Raw genomic sequence first — 19,791 nt, forward strand, 5'->3', positions numbered from 1 at the left:
AAGGTCTTAACTCTTACTCTGGCCTAATAGCTAAGGTCTTAACTCTTACTCTGGCCTAATATCTAAGGTATTAGACTTGTTCCTGGCCTACTGGTTAAGGTCTTAACTCTTACTCTGGCCTTATAGCTAAGGTCTAGACTCGTACTCTGGCCTAATAGCTAAGGTCTTAGACTCGTACTCTGGCCTAATGGTTAAGGTCTTAACTCTTACTCTGGCCTAATAGCTAAGGTCTTAGACTCATACTCTGGCCTAATGGTTAAGGTCTTAACTCTTACTCTGGCCTAATATCTAAGGTCTTAACTTTTACTCTGGCCTACTGGTTAAGGTCTTAACTCTTACTCTGGCCTACTGTTAAGGTCTTAACTCTTACTCTGGCCTAATAGCTAAGGTCTTAGACTCGTACTCTGGCCTAATGGTTAAGGTCTTAACTCTTACTCTGGCCTAATAGCTAAGGTCTTAGACTCGTACTCTGGCCTAATAGCTAAGGTCTTAGACTCATACTCTGGCATACAGGTTAAGGTCTTAACTCTTACTCTGGCCTAATAGCTAAGGTCTCAACTCTTACTCTGGCCTAATAGCTAAAGTCGTAGACTCGTACTCTGGCCTAATGGTTAAGGCCGTAACTCTTATTCTGGCCTAATAGCTAAGGTCCTAACTCTTACTCTGGCCTAATAGCTAAGGTCTTAACTCGTACTCTGGCCTACTGGTTAAGGTCTTAACTCTTACTCTGGCCTAATAGCTAAGGTCTTAGACTCGTACTCTGGCCTAATAGCTAAAGTCTTAACTCTTACTCTGGCCTAATAGGTAAGGTCTTAGACTCGTACTCTGGCCTAATGGTTAAGGTCTTAACTCTTACTCTGGCCTACTGGTTACGGTCTTACCTCTTACACTGGCCTAATGGCTAAGGTCTTAGACTCGTACTATGGACTAATGGTAATGGTCTTAACTCTTAGTCTGGCCTAATAGCTAAGGTCTTAGACTCGTACTCTGGCCTAATGGTTAAGGTCTTAACTCTTACTCTGGCCTAATAGCTAAGGTCTTAACTCTTACTCTGGCCTAATAGCTAAGGTATTAGACTTGTTCCTGGCCTACTGGTTAAGGTCTTAACTCTTACTCTGGCCTAATAGCTAAGGTCTTAACTCGTACTCTGGCCTAATGGTTAAGGTCTTAACTCTTACTCTGGCCTGATAGCTAAGGTCTTAGACTCGTACTCTGGCCTACTGGTTAAGGTCTTAACTCTTACTCTGGCCTAATAGCTAAGGTCTTAACTCTTACTCTGGCCTACTGGTTAAGGTCTTAACTCTTACTCTGGCCTACTGGTTAAGGTCTTAAATCTTACTCCGGCCTAATAGCTAAGGTCTTAGACTCGTACTATGGCCTACAGGTTAAGGTCTTAACTCTTACTCTGGCCCAATAGCTAAGGTCTTAGACTCGTACTATGGCCTAATGGTTAAGGTCTTAACTCTTACTCTGGCCTAATAGCTAAGGTCTTAACTCTTACTCTGGCCTACTGGTTAAGGTCTTAACTCTTACTCTGGCCTACTGGTTAAGGTCTTAACTCTTACTCACGCCTAATAGCTAAAGTCTTAACTCTTACTCTCGCCTAATAGCTAAGGTCTTAGACTCATACTCTGGCCTACTGGTTAAGGTCTTAACTCGTACTCTGGCCTACTGTTTAAGGTCTTAACTCTTACTCTGGCCTAATAGCTAAGGTCTTAGATTCGTGCTCTGGCCTAATAGCTAAAGTCTTAACTCTTACTCTGGCCTAATAGATAAGGTCTTAGACTCGTACTCTGGCCTAATGGTTAAGGTCTTAACTCTTACTCCGGCCTACTGGTTATGGTCTTAACTCTTACTCTGGCCTAATAGCTAAGGTCTTAGATTTGTACTAAGGACTAATGGTTACGGTCTTAACTCTTACTCTGCCCTAATAGCTAAGGTCTTAGACTCGTACTCTGGCCTAATGGTTAAGGTCTTAATTCTTACTCTGGCCTAATAGCTAAGGTCTTAGACTCGTACTCTGGCCTAATGGTTCAGGTTTAACTCTTACTCTGACCTAATAGCTAAGGTCTTAGACTCGTACTCTGGCCTAATGGTTAAGGTCTTAACTCTTACTCTGGCCTAATAGCTAAGGTCTTAGACTCGTACTCTGGCCTAATAGCTAAGGTCTTAGACTCATACTCTGGCATACAGGTTAAGGTCTTAACTCTTACTCTGGCCTAATAGCTAAGGTCTCAACTCTTAATCTGGCCTAATAGCTAAAGTCGTAGACTCGTACTCTGGCCTAATGGTTACGGTCTTAACTCTTACTCTGCCCTAATAGCTAAGGTCTTAGACTCGTACTCTGGCCTACTGGTTAAGGTCTTAACTCTTACTCTGGCCTAATAGTTAAGGTCTTAGACTCGTACTCTGGCCTAATAGCTAAGGTCTTAGACTCGTACTCTGGCCTAATAGCTAAGGTCTTAACTCTTACTCTGGCCTACTGGTTAAGGTCTTAACTCTTACTCTGGCCTAATAGCTAAGGTCTTAGACTCGTACTCTGGCCTAATAGCTAAGGTCTTAACTCTTACTCTGGCCTACTGGTTAAGGTCTTAACTCTTACTCTGGCCTAATAGTTAAGGTCTTAGACTCGTACTCTGGCCTAATAGCTAAGGTCTTAGGCTCGTACTCTGGCCTAATAGCTAAGGTCTTAACTCTTACTCTGGCCTACTGGTTAAGGTCTTAACTCTTACTCTGGCCTAATAGCTAAGGTCTTAGACTCGTACTCTGGCCTAATAGCTAAAGTCTTAACTCTTACTCTGGCCTAATAGGTAAAGTCTTAGACTCGTACTCTGGCCTAATGGTTAAGGTCTTAACTCTTACTCTGGCCTACTGGTTACGGTCTTACCTCTTACACTGGCCTAATGGCTAAGGTCTTAGACTCGTACTATGGACTAATGGTAATGGTCTTAACTCTTAGTCTGGCCTAATAGCTAAGGTCTTAGACTTGTACTCTGGCCTAATGGCTAAGGTCTTAACTCTTACTCTGGCCTAATAGCTAAGGTCTTAACTCTTACTCTGGCCTAATAGCTAAGGTATTAGACTTGTTCCTGGCCTACTGGTTAAGGTCTTAACTCTTACTCTGGCCTAATAGCTAAGGTCTTAACTCGTACTCTGGCCTACTGGTTAAGGTCTTAACTCTTACTCTGGCCTAATAGCTAAGGTCTTAGACTCGTTCTCTGGCCTAATAGCTAAAGTCTTAACTCTTACTCTGGCCTAATAGGTAAGGTCTTAGACTCGTACTCTGGCCTAATGGTTAAGGTCTTAACTCTTACTCTGGCCTACTGGTTACGGTCTTACCTCTTACACTGGCCTAATGGCTAAGGTCTTAGACTCGTACTATGGACTAATGGTAACGGTCTTAACTCTTAGTCTGGCCTAATAGCTAAGGTCTTAGACTCGTACTCTGGCCTAATGGTTAAGGTCTTAACTCTTACTCTGGCCTAATAGCTAAGGTCTTAGACTCGTACTATGGCCTAATAGCTAAGGTCTTAACTCTTACTCTGGCCTAATAGCTAAGGTCTTAGACTCATACTCTGGCCTAATGGTTAAGGTCTTAACTCTTACTCTGGCCTAATAGCTAAGGTCTTAACTCTTACTCTGGCCTAATATCTAAGGTATTAGACTTGTTCCTGGCCTACTGGTTAAGGTCTTAACTCTTACTCTGGCCTTATAGCTAAGGTCTAGACTCGTACTCTGGCCTAATAGCTAAGGTCTTAGACTCGTACTCTGGCCTAATGGTTAAGGTCTTAACTCTTACTCTGGCCTAATAGCTAAGGTCTTAGACTCATACTCTGGCCTAATGGTTAAGGTCTTAACTCTTACTCTGGCCTAATATCTAAGGTCTTAACTTTTACTCTGGCCTACTGGTTAAGGTCTTAACTCTTACTCTGGCCTACTGTTAAGGTCTTAACTCTTACTCTGGCCTAATAGCTAAGGTCTTAGACTCGTACTCTGGCCTAATGGTTAAGGTCTTAACTCTTACTCTGGCCTAATAGCTAAGGTCTTAGACTCGTACTCTGGCCTAATAGCTAAGGTCTTAGACTCATACTCTGGCATACAGGTTAAGGTCTTAACTCTTACTCTGGCCTAATAGCTAAGGTCTCAACTCTTACTCTGGCCTAATAGCTAAAGTCGTAGACTCGTACTCTGGCCTAATGGTTAAGGCCGTAACTCTTATTCTGGCCTAATAGCTAAGGTCCTAACTCTTACTCTGGCCTAATAGCTAAGGTCTTAGACTGGTACTCTGGCCTACTGGTTAAGGTCTTAACTCTTACTCTGGCCTAATAGTTAAGGTCTTAGACTCGTACTCTGGCCTAATAGCTAAGGTCTTAGACTCGTACTCTGGCCTAATGGTTAAGGTCTTAACTCTTACTCTGGCCTACTGGATACGGTCTTACCTCTTACACTGGCCTAATGGCTAAGGTCTTAGACTCGTACTATGGACTAATGGTAATGGTCTTAACTCTTAGTCTGGCCTAATAGCTAAGGTCTTAGACTCGTACTCTGGCCTAATGGTTAAGGTCTTAACTCTTACTCTGGCCTAATAGCTAAGGTCTTAACTCTTACTCTGGCCTAATAGCTAAGGTCTTAACTCGTACTCTGGCCTACTGGTTAAGGTCTTAACTCTTACTCTGGCCTAATAGCTAAGGTCTTAGACTCGTACTCTGGCCTAATAGCTAAAGTCTTAACTCTTACTCTGGCCTAATAGGTAAGGTCTTAGACTCGTACTCTGGCCTAATGGTTAAGTTCTTAACTCTTACTCTGGCCTACTGGTTACGGTCTTACCTCTTACACTGGCCTAATGGCTAAGGTCTTAGACTCATACTATGGACTAATGGTAACGGTCTTAACTCTTAGTCTGGCCTAATAGCTAAGGTCTTAGACTCGTACTCTGGCCTAATGGTTAAGGTCTTAACTCTTACTCTGGCCTAATAGCTAAGGTCTTAGACTCGTACTATGGCCTAATAGCTAAGGTCTTAACTCTTACTCTGGCCTAATAGCTAAGGTCGTAGACTCATACTCTGGCCTAATGGTTAAGGTCTTAACTCTTACTCTGGCCTAATAGCTAAGGTCTTAACTCTTACTCTGGCCTAATATCTAAGGTATTAGACTTGTTCCTGGCCTACTGGTTAAGGTCTTAACTCTTACTCTGGCCTAATAGCTAAGGTCTAGACTCGTACTCTGGCCTAATAGCTAAGGTCTTAGACTCGCACTCTGGCCTAATGGTTAAGGTCTTAACTCTTACTCTGGCCTAATAGCTAAGGTCTTAGACTCATACTCTGTCCTAATGGTTAAGGTCTTAACTCTTACTCTGGCCTAATATCTAAGGTCTTAACTTTTACTCTGGCCTACTGGTTAAGGTCTTAACTCTTACTCTGGCCTACTGTTAAGGTCTTAACTCTTACTCTGGCCTAATAGCTAAGGTCTTAGACTCGTACTCTGGCCTAATGGTTAAGGTCTTAACTCTTACTCTGGCCTAATAGCTAAGGTCTTAGACTCGTACTCTGGCCTAATAGCTAAGGTCTTAGACTCATACTCTGGCATACAGGTTAAGGTCTTAACTCTTACTCTGGCCTAATAGCTAAGGTCTCAAATCTTACTCTGGCCTAATAGCTAAAGTCGTAGACTCGTACTCTGGCCTAATGGTTAAGGCCGTAACTCTTATTCTGGCCTAATAGCTAAGGTCCTAACTCTTACTCTGGCCTAATAGCTAAGGTCTTAGACTGGTACTCTGGCCTACTGGTTAAGGTCTTAACTCTTACTCTGGCCTAATAGTTAAGGTCTTAGACTCGTACTCTGGCCTAATAGCTAAGGTCTTAACTCTTACTCTGGCCTAATGGTTAAGGTCTTAACTCTTACTCTGGCCTAATAGCTAAGGTCTTAACTCGTACTCTGGCCTACTGGTTAAGGTCTCAACTCTTACTCTGGCCTAATAGCTAAGGTCTTAGACTCGTACTCTGGCCTAATAGCTAAAGTCTTAACTCTTACTCTGGCCTAATAGGTAAGGTCTTAGACTCGTACTCTGGCCTAATGGTTAAGGTCTTAACTCTTACTCTGGCCTACTGGTTACGGTCTTACCTCTTACACTGGCCTAATGGCTAAGGTCTTAGACTCGTACTATGGACTAATGGTAATGGTCTTAACTCTTAGTCTGGCCTAATAGCTAAGGTCTTAGACTCGTACTCTGGCCTAATGGTTAAGGTCTTAACTCTTACTCTGGCCTAATAGCTAAGGTCTTAGACTCGTACTATGGCCTAATAGCTAAGGTCTTAACTCTTACTCTGGCCTAATAGCTAAGGTCTTAGACTCATACTCTGGCCTAATGGTTAAGGTCTTAACTCTTACTCTGGCCTAATAGCTAAGGTCTTAACTCTTACTCTGGCCTAATAGCTAAGGTATTAGACTTGTTCCTGGCCTACTGGTTAAGGTCTTAACTCTTACTCTGGCCTAATAGCTAAGGTCTGAGACTCGTACTCTGGCCAAATAGCTAAGGTCTTAACTCTTACTCTGGCCTAATGGTTAAGGTCTTAACTCTTACTCTGGCCTAATAGCTAAGGTCTTAGGATCGTACTCTGGCCTACAGGTTAAGGTCTTAACTCTTACTCTGGCCTAATAGCTAAGGTCTTAACTCTTACTCTGTCCTACTGGTTAAGGTCTTAACTCTTACTCTGGCCTACTGGTTAAGGTCTTAACTCTTACTCTGGCCTAATAGCTAAGGTCTTAGACTCGTACTCTGACCTAATGGTTAAGGTCTTAACTCTTACTCTGGCCTACAGGTTAATGTCTTAACTCTTACTCTGGCCTAATAGCTAAGGTCTTAGACTCGTACTGTGGCCTAATGGTTATTGTTTTAACTCTTACTCTGGCCTAATAGCTAAGGTCTTAGACTCGTACTATGGCCTACAGGTTAAGGTCTTAACTGTTACTCTGGCCTACTGGTTAAGGTCTTAACTCTTACTCTGGCCTACTGGTTAAGGTGTTAACTCTTACTCTGGGCTATTGGTTAAGGTCTTAACTCTTACTCTGGCCTAATGGTTAAGGTCTTAGACTCATACTCTGGCCTAATGGTTAAGGTCTTAACTCTTACTCTGGCCTACTGGATAAGTTCTTTACTCTTACTCTGGCCTAATAGCTAAGGTCTTAGACTCGTACTTTGGCCTAATGGTTAAGGTCTTAACTCTTACTCTGGCCTAATAGCTAAGGCCTTAACTCTTACTCTGGCCTAATAGCTAAGGTCTTAGACTCGTACACTGGCCTACTGGTTAAGGTCTTAACTCTTACTCTGGCCTAATAGCTAAGGTCTTAGACTCGTACTCTGGCCTAATGGTTAAGGTCTTAACTCTTGCTCTGTGTCCTAATAGCTAAGGTCTTAGACTCGTACTCAGGCCTACTAGCTAAGGTCTTAACTCTTACTCTGGCCTACTGGTTAAGGTCTTAACTCTTACTCTGGCCTACTGTTTAAGGTCTTAAATCTTACTCTGGCCTACTGGTTAAGGTCTTAACTCTTACTCTGGCCTACTGATTAAGGTCTTAACTCTTACTCTGGCCTAATAGCTGAGGTCTTAGACTCATACTCTGGCCTAATGGTTAAGGTCTTAACTCTTACTCTGGACTAATAGCTAAGGTCTTAGACTCGTACTCTGGCCTACTGGTTAAGGTCTTAACTCTTACTCTGGCCTAATATCTAAGGTCTTAACTCTTACTCTGGCCTACTGGTTAAGGTCTTTACTCTTACTCTGGCCTAATAGCTAAGGTCTTAGACTCGTACTCTGGCCTAATGGTTAAGGTCTTAACTCTTACTCTGGCCTGATAGCTAAGGTCTTAGACTCGTACTCTGGCCTACTGGTTAAGGTCTTAACTCTTACTCTGGCCTAATAGCTAAGGTCTTAACTCTTACTCTGGCCTACTGGTTAAAGTCTTAACTCTTACTCTGGCCTACTGGTTAAGGTCTTAAATCTTACTATGGCCTAATAGCTAAGGTCTTACACTCGTACTCTGGCCTACTGGTCAAGGACTTAACTCTCACTCTGGCCCACTGGTTAAGATCTTAACTCTTACTCTGGCCTAATAGCTAAGGTCTTAGACTCGTACTATGGCCTACAGGTTAAGGTCTTAACTCTTACTCTGGCCCAATAGCTAAGGTCTTAGACTCGTACTATGGCCTAATGGTTAAGGTCTTAACTCTTACTCTGGCCTAATAGCTAAGGTCTTAACTCTTACTCTGGCCTAATAGCTAAGGTCTTAACTCTTACTCTGGCCTACTGGTTAAGGTCTTAACTCTTACTCTGGCCTACTGGTTAAGGTCTTAACTCTTACTCACGCCTAATAGCTAAAGTCTTAACTCTTACTCTCGCCTAATAGCTAAGGTCTTAGACTCATACTCTGGCCTACTGGTTAAGGTCTTAACTCGTACTCTGGCCTACTGTTTAAGGTCTTAACTCTTACTCTGGCCTAATAGCTAAGGTCTTAGATTCGTACTCTGGCCTAATAGCTAAAGTCTTAACTCTTACTCTGGCCTAATAGATAAGGTCTTAGACTCGTACTCTGGCCTAATGGTAAAGGTCTTAACTCTTACTCCGGCCTACTGGTTATGGTCTTAACTCTTACTCTGGCCTAATAGCTAAGGTCTTAGACTTGTACTAAGGACTAATGGTTACGGTCTTACCTCTTACTCTGCCCTAATAGCTAAGGTCTTAGACTCGTACTCTGGCCTAATGATTAAGGTCTTAATTCTTACTCTGGCCTAATAGCTAAGGTCTTAGACTCGTACTATGGCCTAATAGCTAAGGTCTTAACTCTTACTCTGGCCTAATAGCTAAGGTCTTAGACTCGTACTCTGGCCTAATGGTTCAGGTTTAACTCTTACTCTGGCCTAATAGCTAAGGTCTTAACTCTTACTCTGGCCTAATAGCTAAGGTATTAGACTTGTTCCTGGCCTACTGGTTAAGGTCTTAACTCTTACTCTGGCCTAATAGCTAAGGTCTAGACTCGTACTCTGTCCTACTGGTTAAGGTCTTAACTCTTACTCTGGCCTAATAGCTAAGGTCTTAACTAATACTCTGGCCTAATAGCTAAGGTCTTACACTCGTACTCTGGCCTAATGGTTTAGGTCTTAACTCTTACTCTGGCCTAATAGCTAAGGTATTAGACTTGTTCCTGGCCTACTGGTTAAGGTCTTAACTCTTACTCTGGCCTAATAGCTAAGGTCTTAACTTGTACTCTGGCCTACTGGTTAAGGTCTTAACTCTTACTCTGGCCTAATAGCTAAGGTCTAGACTTGTACTCTGGCCTAATAGCTAAGGTCTTAGACTCGTACTCTGGCCTAATGGTTAAGGTGTTAACTCTTACTCTGGCCTAATAGCTAAGGTCTTAGACTCATACTCTGGCCTAATGGTTAAGGTCTTAACTCTTACTCTGGCCTAATATCTAAGGTCTTAACTTTTACTCTGGCCTACTGGTTAAGGTCTTAACTCTTACTCTGGCCTACTGTTAAGGTCTTAACTCTTACTCTGGCCTAATAGCTAAGGTCTTAGACTCGTACTCTGGCCTAATGGTTAAGGTCTTAACTCTTACTCTGGCCTAATAGCTAAGGTCTTAGACTCGTACTCTGGCCTAATAGCTAAGGTCTTAGACTCATACTCTGGCATACAGGTTAAGTTCTTAACTCTTACTCTGGCCTAATAGCTAAGGTCTCAACTCTTACTCTGGCCTAATAGCTAAAGTCGTAGACTCGTACTCTGGCCTAATGGTTAAGGCCGTAACTCTTATTCTGGCCTAATAGCTAAGGTCCTAACTCTTACTCTGGCCTAATAGCTAAGGTCTTAGACTGGTACTCTGGCCTACTGGTTAAGGTCTTAACTCTTACTCTGGCCTAATAGTTAAGGTCTTAGACTCGTACTCTGGCCTAATAGCTAAGGTCTTAGACTCGTACTCTGGCCTAATAGCTAAGGTCTTAACTCTTACTCTGGCCTAATGGTTAAGGTCTTAACTCTTACTCTGGCCTAATAGCTAAGGTCTTAACTCGTACTCTGGCCTACTGGTTAAGGTCTTAACTCTTACTCTGGCCTAATAGCTAAGGTCTTAGACTCGTACTCTGGCCTAATAGCTGAAGTCTTAACTCTTACTCTGGCCTAATAGGTAAGGTCTTAGACTCGTACTCTGGCCTAATGGTTAAGGTCTTAACTCTTACTCTGGCCTACTGGTTACGGTCTTACCTCTTACACTGGCCTAATGGCTAAGGTCTTAGACTCGTACTATGGACTAATGGTAATGGTCTTAACTCTTAGTCTGGCCTAATAGCTAAGGTCTTAGACTCGTACTCTGGCCTAATGGTTAAGGTCTTAACTCTTACTCTGGCCTAATAGCTAAGGTCTTAGACTCGTACTATGGCCTAATAGCTAAGGTCTTAACTCTTACTCTGGCCTAATAGCTAAGGTCTTAGACTCATACTCTGGCCTAATGGTTAAGGTCTTAACTCTTACTCTGGCCTAATAGCTAAGGTCTTAACTCTTACTCTGGCCTAATAGCTAAGGTATTAGACTTGTTCCTGGCCTACTGGTTAAGGTCTTAACTCTTACTCTGGCCTAATAGCTAAGGTCTAGACTCGTACTCTGGCCTAATAGCTAAGGTCTTAGACTCGTACTCTGGCTTAATGGTTAAGGTCTTAACTCTTACTCTGGCCTAATAGCTAAGGTCTTAGACTCATACTCTGGCCTAATGGTTAAGGTCTTAACTCTTACTCTGGCCTAATATCTAACGTCTTAACTTTTACTCTGGCCTACTGGTTAAGGTCTTAACTCTTACTCTGGCCTACTGTTAAGGTCTTAACTCTTACTCTGGCCTAATAGCTAAGGTCTTAGACTCGTACTCTGGCCTAATGGTTAAGGTCTTAACTCTTACTCTGGCCTAATAGCTAAGGTCTTAGACTCGTACTCTGGCCTAATAGCTAAGGTCTTAGACTCGTACTCTGGCATACAGGTTAAGGTCTTAACTCTTACTCTGGCCTAATAGCTAAGGTCTTAACTGTTACTCTGGCCTAATAGCTAAGGTCGTAGACTCGTACTCTGGCCTAATGGTTAAGGCTGTAACTCTTATTCTGGCCTAATAGCTAAGGTCCTAACTCTTACTCTGGCCTAATAGCTTAGGTCTTAGACTGGTACTCTGGCCTACTGGTTAAGGTCTTAACTCTTACTCTGGCCTAATAGCTACGGTCTTAGACTCGTACTCTGGCCTAATAGCTAAGGTCTTAGACTCGTACTCTGGCCTAATAGCTAAGGTCTTAACTCTTACTCTGGCCTAATGGTTAAGGTCTTAACTCTTACTCTGGCCTAATAGCTAAGGTCTTAGGCTCGTACTCTGGCCTACAGGTTAAGGTCTTAACTCTTACTCTGGCCTAATAGCTAAGGTCTTAACTCTTACTCTGTCCTACTGGTTAAGGTCTTAACTCTTACTCTGGCCTACTGGTTTAGGTCTTAACTCTTACTCTGGCCTAATAGCTAAGGTCTTAGACTCGTACTCTGACCTAATGGTTAAGGTCTTAACTCTTACTCTGGCCTACAGGTTAAGGTCTTAACTCTTACTCTGGCCTAATAGCTAAGGTCTTAGACTCGTACTGTGGCCTAATGGTTATTGTTTTAACTCTTACTCTGGCCTAATAGCTAAGGTCTTAGACTCGTACTATGGCCTACAGGTTAAGGTCTTAACTGTTACTCTGGCCTACTGGTTAAGGTCTTAACTCTTACTCTGGCCTACTGGTTAAGGTGTTAACTCTTACTCTGGGCTATTGGTTAAGGTCTTAACTCTTACTCTGGCCTAATGGTTAAGGTCTTAGACTCATACTCTGGCCTAATGGTTAAGGTCTTAACTCTTACTCTGGCCTACTGGATAAGTTCTTTACTCTTACTCTGGCCTAATAGCTAAGGTCTTAGACTCGTACTTTGGCCTAATGGTTAAGGTCTTAACTCTTGCTCTGGCCTAATAGCTAAGGTCTTAACTCTTACTCTGGCCTAATAGCTAAGGTCTTAGACTCGTACACTGGCCTACTGGTTAAGGTCTTAACTCTTACTCTGGCCTAATAGCTAAGGTCTTAGACTCGTACTCTGGCCTAATGGTTAAGGTCTTAACTCTTGCTCTTTGTCCTAATAGCTAAGGTCTTAGACTCGTACTCAGGCCTACTAGCTAAGGTCTTAACTCTTACTCTGGCCTACTGGTTAAGGTCTTAACTCTTACTCTGGCCTACTGTTTAAGGTCTTAAATCTTACTCTGGCCTACTGGTTAAGGTCTTAACTCTTACTCTGGCCTACTGGTTAAGGTCTTAACTCTTACTCTGGCCTAATAGCTAAGGTCTTAGACTCATACTCTGGCCTAATGGTTAAGGTCTTAACTCTTACTCTGGACTAATAGCTAAGGTCTTAGACTCGTACTCTGGCCTACTGGTTAAGGTCTTAACTCTTACTCTGGCCTAATATCTAAGGTCTTAACTCTTACTCTGGCCTACTGGTTAAGGTCTTTACTCTTACTCTGGCCTAATAGCTAAGGTCTTAGACTCGTACTCTGGCCTAATGGTTAAGGTCTTAACTCTTACTCTGGCCTGATAGCTAAGGTCTTAGACTCGTACTCTGGCCTACTGGTTAAGGTCTTAACTCTTACTCTGGCCTAATAGCTAAGGTCTTAACTCTTACTCTGGCCTACTGGTTAAGGTCTTAACTCTTACTCTGGCCTACTGGTTAGGGTCTTAAATCTTACTATGGCCTAATAGCTAAGGTCTTACACTCGTACTCTGGCCTACTGGTTAAGGTCTTAACTCTTACTCTGGCCCACTGGTTAAGATCTTAACTCTTACTCTGGCGTAATAGCTAAGGTCTTAGACTCGTACTCTGGCCTACTGGTTAAGGTCTTAACTCTTACTCTGGCCTAATATCTAAGGTCTTAACTCTTACTCTGGCCTACTGGTTAAGGTCTTTACTCTTACTCTGGCCTAATAGCTAAGGTCTTAGACTCGTACTCTGGCCTAATGGTTAAGGTCTTAACTCTTACTCTGGCCTGATAGCTAAGGTCTTAGACTCGTACTCTGGCCTACTGGTTAAGGTCTTAACTCTTACTCTGGCCTAATAGCTAAGGTCTTAACTCTTACTCTGGCCTACTGGTTAAGGTCTTAACTCTTACTCTGGACTACTGGTTAGGGTCTTAAATCTTACTATGGCCTAATAGCTAAGGTCTTACACTCGTACTCTGGCCTACTGGTTAAGGTCTTAACTCTTACTCTGGCCCACTGGTTAAGATCTTAACTCTTACTCTGGCCTAATAGCTAAGGTCTTAGACTCGTACTATGGCCTACAGGTTAAGGTCTTAACTCTTACTCTGGCCCAATAGCTAAGGTCTTAGACTCGTACTATGGCCTAATAGTTAAGGTCTTAACTCTTACTCTGGCCTAATAGCTAAGGTCTTAACTCTTACTCTGGCCTACTGGTTAAGGTCTTAACTCTTACTCTGGCCTACTGGTTAAGGTCTTAACTCTTACTCTCGCCTAATAGCTAAAGTCTTAACTCTTACTCTCGCCTAATCGCTAAGGTCTTAGACTCATACTCTGGCCTACTGGTTAAGGTCTTAACTCGTACTCTGGCCTACTGTTTAAGGTCTTAACTCTTACTCTGGCCTAATAGCTAAGGTCTTAGATTCATACTCTGGCCTAATAGCTAAAGTCTTAACTCTTACTCTGGCCTTATAGATAAGGTCTTAGACTCGTACTCTGGCCTAATGGTTAAGGTCTTAACTCTTACTCCGGCCTACTGGTTATGGTCTTAACTCTTACTCTGGCCTAATAGCTAAGGTCTTAGACTTGTACTAAGGACTAATGGTTACGGTCTTAACTCTTACTCTGCCCTAATAGCTAAGGTCTTAGACTCGTACTCTGGCCTAATGGTTAAGGTCTTAACTCTTACTCTGGCCTAATAGCTAAGGTCTTAGACTCGTACTATGGCCTAATAGCTAAGGTCTTAACTCTTACTCTGGCCTAATAGCTAAGGTCTTAGACTCGTACTCTGGCCTAATGGTTCAGGTTTAACTCTTACTCTGGCCTAATAGCTAAGGTCTTAACTCTTACTCTGGCCTAATAGCTAAGGTATTAGACTTGTTCCTGGCCTACTGGTTAAGGTCTTAACTCTTACTCTGGCCTAATAGCTAAGGTCTAGACTCGTACTCTGGCCTACTGGTTAAGGTCTTAACTCTTACTCTGGCCTAATAGCTAAGGTCTTAACTAATACTCTGGCCTAATAGCTAAGGTCTTACACTCGTACTCTGGCCTAATTGTTTAGGTCTTAACTCTTACTCTGGCCTAATAGCTAAGGTCTTAACTCTTACTCTGGCCTAATAGCTAAGGTATTAGACTTGTTCCTGGCCTACTGGTTAAGGTCTTAACTCTTACTCTGGCCTAATAGCTAAGGTCTTAACTCGTACTCTGGCCTACTGGTTAAGGTCTTAACTCTTACTCTGGCCTAATAGCTAAGGTCTAGACTCGTACTCTGGCCTAATAGCTAAGGTCTTAGACTCGTACTCTGGCCTAATGGTTAAGGTCTTAACTCTTACTCTGGCCTAATAGCTAAGGTCTTAGACTCATACTCTGGCCTAATGGTTAAGGTCTTAACTCTTACTCTGGCCTAATATCTAACGTCTTAACTTTTACTCTGGCCTATGGTTAAGGTCTTAACTCTTACTCTGGCCTACTGTTAAGGTCTTAACTCTTACTCTGGCCTAATAGCTAAGGTCTTAGACTCGTACTCTGGCCTAATGGTTAAGGTCTTAACTCTTACTCTGGCCTAATAGCTAAGGTCTTAACTGTTACTCTGGCCTAATAGCTAAGGTGGTAGACTCGTACTCTGGCCTAATGGTTAAGGCCGTAACTCTTATTATGGCCTAATAGCTAAGGTCCTAACTCTTACTCTGGCCTAATAGCTAAGGTCTTAGACTGGTACCCTGCCCTACTGGTTAAGGTCTTAACTCTTACTCTGGCCTAATAGCTAAGGTCTTAGACTCGTACTCTGGCCTAATAGCTAAGGTCTTAGACTCGTACTCTGGCCTCATAGCTAAGGTCTTAACTCTTACTCTGGCCTAATGGTTAAGGTCTTAACTCTTACTCTGGCCTAATAGCTAAGGTCTTAGGCTCGTACTCTGGCCTACAGGTTAAGGTCTTAACTCTTACTCTGGCCTAATAGCTAAGGTCTTAACTCTTACTCTGTCCTACTGGTTAAGGTCTTAACTCTTACTCTGGCCTACTGGTTAAGGTCTTAACTCTTACTCTGGCCTAATAGCTAAGGTCTTAGACTCGTACTCTGACCTAATGGTTAAGGTCTTAACTCTTACTCTGGCCTACAGGTTAAGGTCTTAACTCTTACTCTGGCCTAAAAGCTAAGGTCTTAGACTCGTACTGTGGCCTAATGGTTATGGTTTTAACTCTTACTCTGGCCTAATAGCTAAGGTCTTAGACTCGTACTATGGCCTACAGGTTAAGGTCTTAACTGTTACTCTGGCCTACTGGTTAAGGTCTTAACTCTTACTCTGGCCTACTGGTTAAGGTGTTAACTCTTACTCTGGGCTATTGGTTAAGGTCTTAACTCTTACTCTGGCCTAATGGTTAAGGTCTTAGACTCATACTCTGGCCTAATGGTTAAGGTCTTAACTCTTACTCTGGCCTACTGGTTAAGTTCTTTAGTCTTACTCTGGCCTAATAGCTAAGGTCTTAGACTCGTACTTTGGCCTAATGGTTAAGGTCTTAACTCTTACTCTGGCCTAATAGCTAAGGTCTTAACTCTTACTCTGGCCTAATAGCTAAGGTCTTAGACTCGTACACTGGCCTACTGGTTAAGGTCTTAACTCTTACTCTGGCCTAATAGCTAAGGTCTTAGACTCGTACTCTGGCCTAATGGTTAAGGTCTTAACTCTTGCTCTGTGTCCTAATAGCTAAGGTCTTAGACTCGTACTCAGGCCTACTAGCTAAGGTCTTAACTCTTACTCTGGCCTACTGGTTAAGGTCTTAACTCTTACTCTGGCCTACTGTTTAAGGTCTTAAATCTTACTCTGGCCTACTGGTTAAGGTCTTAACTCTTACTCTTGCCTACTGGTTAAGGTCTTAACTCTTACTCTGGCCTAATAGCTAAGGTCTTAGACTCATACTCTGGCCTAATGGTTTAGGTCTTAACTCTTACTCTGGACTAATAGCTAAGGTCTTAGACTCGTACTCTGGCCTACTGGTTAAGGTCTTAACTCTTACTCTGGCCTAATATCTAAGGTCTTAACTCTTACTCTGGCCTACTGGTTAAGGTCTTTACTCTTACTCTGGCCTAATAGCTAAGGTCTTAGACTTGTACTCTGGCCTAATGGTTAAGGTCTTAACTCTTACTCTGGCCTGATAGCTAAGGTCTTAGACTCCTACTCTGGCCTACTGGTTAAGGTCTTAACTCTTACTCTGGCCTAATAGCTAAGGTCTTAACTCTTACTCTGGCCTACTGGTTAAGGTCTTAACTCTTACTCTGGCCTACTGGTTAAGGTCTTAAATCTTACTATGGCCTAATAGCTAAGGTCTTACACTCGTACTCTGGCCTACTGGTTACGGTCTTAACTCTTACTCTGGCCCACTGGTTAAGATCTTAACTCTTACTCTGGCCTAATAGCTAAGGTCTTAGACTCGTACTATGGCCTACAGGTTAAGGTCTTAACTCTTACTCTGGCCGAATAGCTAAGGTCTTAGACTCGTACTATGGCCTAATGGTTAAGGTCTTAACTCTTACTCTGGCCTAATAGCTAAGGTCTTAACTCTTACTCTGGCCTACTGGTTAAGGTCTTAACTCTTACTCTGGCCTACTGGTTAAGGTCTTAACTCTTACTCTTGCCTAATAGCTAAAGTCTTAACTCTTACTCTCACCTAATAGCTAAGGTCTTAGACTCATACTCTGGCCTACTGGTTAAGGTCTTAACTCGTACTCTGGCCTACTGTTTAAGGTCTTAACTCTTACTCTGGCCTAATAGCTAAGGTCTTAGATTCGTACTCTGGCCTAATAGCTAAAGTCTTAACTCTTACTCTGGCCTTATAGATAAGGTCTTAGACTCGTACTCTGGCCTAATGGTTAAGGTCTTAACTCTTACTCCGGCCTACTGGTTATGGTCTTAACTCTTACTCTGGCCTAATAGCTAAGGTCTTAGACTTGTACTAAGGACTAATGGTTACGGTCTTAACTCTTACTCTGCCCTAATAGCTAAGGTCTTAGACTCGTACTCTGGCCTAATGGTTAAGGTCTTAACTCTTACTCTGGCCTAATAGCTAAGGTCTTAGACTCGTACTATGGCCTAATAGCTAAGGTCTTAACTCTTACTCTGGCCTAATAGCTAAGGTCTTAGACTCGTACTCTGGCCTAATGGTTCAGGTTTAACTCTTACTCTGGCCTAATAGCTAAGGTCTTAACTCTTACTCTGGCCTAATAGCTAAGGTATTAGACTTGTTCCTGGCCTACTGGTTAAGGTCTTAACTCTTACTCTGGCCTAATAGCTAAGGTCTAGACTCGTACTCTGGCCTACTGGTTAAGGTCTTAACTCTTACTCTGGCCTAATAGCTAAGGTCTTAACTAATACTCTGGCCTAATAGCTAAGGTCTTACACTCGTACTCCGGCCTACTGGTTATGGTCTTAACTCTTACTCTGGCCTAATAGCTAAGGTCTTAGACTTGTACTAAGGACTAATGGTTACGGTCTTAACTCTTAGTCTGGCCTAATAGCTAAGGTCTTAGACTCGTACTCTGGCCTAATGGTTAAGGTCTTAACTCTTATTCTGGCCTAATAGCTAAGGTCCTAACTCTTACTCTGGCCTAATAGCTAAGGTCTTAGACTGGTACTCTGGCCTACTGGTTAAGGTCTTAACTCTTACTCTGGCCTAATAGTTAAGGTCTTAGACTCGTACTCTGGCCTAATAGCTAAGGTCTTAGACTCGTACTCTGGCCTAATAGCTAAGGTCTTAACTCTTACTCTGGCCTAATGGTTAAGGTCTTAACTCTTACTCTGGCCTAATAGCTAAGGTCTTAACTCGTACTCTGGCCTACTGGTTAAGGTCTTAACTCTTACTCTGGCCTAATAGCTAAGGTCTTAGACTCGTACTCTGGCCTAATAGCTAAAGTCTTAACTCTTACTCTGGCCTAATAGGTAAGGTCTTAGACTCGTACTCTGGCCTAATGGTTAAGGTCTTAACTCTTACTCTGGCCTACTGGTTACGGTCTTACCTCTTACACTGGCCTAATGGCTAAGGTCTTAGACTCGTACTATGGACTAATGGTAATGGTCTTAACTCTTAGTCTGGCCTAATAGCTAAGGTCTTAGACTCGTACTATGGCCTAATGGTTAAGGTCTTAACTCTTACTCTTGCCTAATAGCTAAGGTCTTAGACTCGTACTATGGCCTAATAGCTAAGGTCTTAACTCTTACTCTGGCCTAATAGCTAAGGTCTTAGACTCATACTCTGGCCTAATGGTTAAGGTCTTAACTCTTACTCTGGCCTAATAGCTAAGGTCTTAACTCTTACTCTGGCCTAATAGCTAAGGTATTAGACTTGTTCCTGGCCTACTGGTTAAGGTCTTAACTCTTACTCTGGCCTAATAGCTAAGGTCTAGACTCGTACTCTGGCCTAATAGCTAAGGTCTTAGACTCGTACTCTGGCCTAATGGTTAAGGCCTTAACTCTTACTCTGGCCTAATAGCTAAGGTCTTAGACTCATACTCTGGCCTAATGGTTAAGGTCTTAACTCTTACTCTGGCCTAATATCTAACGTCTTAACTTTTACTCTGGCCTACTGGTTAAGGTCTTAACTCCTACTCTGGCCTACTGTTAAGGTCTTAACTCTTACTCTGGCCTAATTGCTAAAGTCTTAGACTTGTACTCTGGCCTAATGGTTAAGGTCTTAACTCTTACTCTGGCCTAATAGCTAAGGTCTTAGACTCGTACTCTGGCCTAATAGCTAAGGTCTTAGACTCGTACTCTGGCATACAGGTTAAGGTCTTAACTCTTACTCTGGCCTAATAGCTAAGGTCTTAACTGTTACTCTGGCCTAATAGCTAAGGTCGTAGACTCGTACTCTGGCCTAATGGTTAAGGCCGTAACTCTTATTCTGGCCTAATAGCTAAGGTCCTAACTCTTACTCTGGCCTAATAGCTTAGGTCTTAGACTGGTACTCTGGCCTACTGGTTAAGGTCTTAACTCTTACTCTGGCCTAATAGCTAAGGTCTTAGACTCATACTCTGGCCTAATAGCTAAGGTCTTAGACTCGTACTCTGGCCTAATAGCTAAGGTCTTAACTCTTACTCTGGCCTAATGGTTAAGGTCTTAACTCTTACTCTGGCCTAATAGCTAAGGTCTTAGGCTCGTACTCTGGCCTACAGGTTAAGGTCTTAACTCTTACTCTGGCCTAATAGCTAAGGTCTTAACTCTTACTCTGTCCTACTGGTTAAGGTCTTAACTCTTACTCTGGCCTACTGGTTAAGGTCTTAACTCTTACTCTGGCCTAATAGCTAAGGTCTTAGACTCGTACTCTGACCTAATGGTTAAGGTCTTAACTCTTACTCTGGCCTACAGGTTAAGGTCTTAACTCTTACTCTGGCCTAAAAGCTAAGGTCTTAGACTCGTACTGTGGCCTAATGGTTATGGTTTTAACTCTTACTCTGGCCTAATAGCTAAGGTCTTAGACTCGTACTATGGCCTACAGGTTAAGGTCTTAAC

The sequence above is a fragment of the Triturus cristatus genome, chromosome 7 (assembly GCF_964204655.1).
Source record: "Triturus cristatus chromosome 7, aTriCri1.1, whole genome shotgun sequence".
Lineage (NCBI taxonomy): Eukaryota > Metazoa > Chordata > Amphibia > Caudata > Salamandridae > Triturus > Triturus cristatus.